This window comes from Cyprinodon variegatus, unplaced genomic scaffold (assembly GCF_000732505.1).
Source record: "Cyprinodon variegatus isolate N-32 unplaced genomic scaffold, C_variegatus-1.0 Scaffold31, whole genome shotgun sequence".
NCBI classification, from domain to species: domain Eukaryota; kingdom Metazoa; phylum Chordata; class Actinopteri; order Cyprinodontiformes; family Cyprinodontidae; genus Cyprinodon; species Cyprinodon variegatus.
The window spans coordinates 242,298-244,601 of NW_015150484.1; positions in this window are offsets into that span (position 1 = coordinate 242,298).

Consider the following 2,304-nt stretch of genomic DNA (forward strand, 5'->3'; position numbering starts at 1 on the left):
TATGATCCACAAGAGGGCAGACATGTGCTTTTAATTGAGAAATCTATCTATCTATCTATCTATCTATCTATCTATCTATCTATCCATCTATCTATCTATCTATCTATCTATCTATCTAAAAACCAAAATAATAATATAGATTAAATATTTTAGATATTTCTTTTATGTACCTACATTCTTACTGACAGTAATCACAGCTTATACTACTATTTAAAAAAACATCTCCAGTGATGGTTAGATAATGCATTTGTTAAAGCTTTAAATTTATTTAACAGAACTTATAAAAAAGGTCTATTCCTCAAAAGGTCTTATATGCTTTAACTGCTCACTGGTGTTATCTAGGTGTAAATAAATAAAACTTTGACAGCCAAAACCTCTAAGGGTTACCTGCTTAAATGTATGAAATGATGAATTTGAGGAGAATAATCCAAACTTATTTACAAACTGTTAATAGCACCCTGGTTTTATGAGGTAGTCTCATTGAAATGTATTATGATGAAAAAAATAAGTATAAGCTCAAAAGGTTTTGTAATGTGCACCTTTTTGAGAGAAATGTGACAAAAGAGCTTCTGAAAAGGAAAAAAAACTCAATTTTGTTAGAAAGATACTCATGTTGCAATCACAGTAAAAAAAAAAAAAAAAAGACAAATAAAAAAATTTTTACTCAAAAAAAACCCCCAGTCTCCAAATATTGACTCAAAACAGTTATATTCTCATGGGAAATCTTGCTAAAATTCAAAACGACTGCTTTTGACTAATCCATGTGAGGCAAGCTCTGCACATGACACAATGTAATATTCGGCGGTACTGTGACAACCACTCAGCACAGCTTTCCTTGGCAAGCCATGCATCCTGAAATTTGTGTTGTCCAAGCATTGCATTATGCACCGACTGGATGAGTGATTCAACGGGACTGGCAACCCACAGAGCCACCCACAAGAACATGCACACACTGATGCATCTGCTGTTTTGAACATGCTAAGTGTTCTCACAATGTAGAGGAACAATAAGAATGCAGTGTCTGACGAAAAAACAAAAAACAAAACAAACTTGTTGACAGTGGTGGTCACAAGTGTGAAATTTCGAACCAAAAAATATTCAAGTACTCTCAAAAAAATTTAAAGGGGCTTAAAATTATGTTTTCAAATTTCCAAACTTTCAAAAATTTTAAAGGACCCACGGGAACCGTCTATGTATGTCCGTGTGTCCATCCATCAGTTCATCCTTCAAGTGTAGTGTGAAGAAACACGAGCTAGCGGGTGGTCTGTCAGAGGTTTAAAATGCATCATTGTGCTGTAATCACCTATATAACAGTATCAGCCGTGAAGCTACGTCCTACTTTGTCATGCCGCTCACCTGCTGTGCGGCGGTGCACATTCTGCATGACCAAAGATGGACCATGGCAGCAGCGGCAGGGATGAAAATAACCTACAACCGTCCGGTAGTGCGTGCTCAGCTCTGACAAACTCTGCTCTTCCAGCTGTGCTTGTGCAGAAATGCATCTTTGTGTGCGAATAACTGAGCTTTACGCTCCACGCTGATGCCTGGCTCTCAGCAGTATGGCTCTTCCTGCTCTCACCACTTAATAAACCATGTGTGGCTGATCATCCTCTGCCAAGCCTGAAAATTCCTTTCATCTAACTACCAGTATTTTATTTCTGCCAGCTCACAAGAGGTCATACAAAACCTTCTTCTTCTTCTAAATTATATTGCAAAGCAAATATATCATTGCATACTGGTTATTTTTGGATAAAGCGCCAGGTGAAAAGTACATAGATCTTTGAATATTTATTTCTCATAGTTCTTGTTTCTATTTGAATATTTTGTTGTATTGCCATTAAAACATTTTCTCTGTTTCCTTTGAAGTTATCCCACTGTCTGTCTTGCCTGAATGCTGTGTCCCTTTGTTCTGAGTCGTGACAATTTGTGTTCATGCTGCAACACGACTGCACAATTAAGCAGAGGCATGACTGTCAACCTGAACAGGATCTATCAGGGTCCATTACAGAGAATACATAGAGGAAAAACAAAAGGGGGAGCCTGGTGAGGGTGCACAGGAACTAGGAGTAGTAGGATTACCAAGAATCAACATATCAGTAGAAAATGAATAATAGGCTTATTTTAAGTTACAGCTTGTCACCCTATGTTCACCTAGTGAGAAATATGAAGGATGGTTAAGCATCCTCTGCCTCATCAGATTAAACAGAGAGCAGAGGGTTTAATCTAAGCCACAGTTATAACGAAAAGTTCTAAGTATAAACAAATGGTAACCATTCTGACCTTTAATTTGGATTTATATCAAGA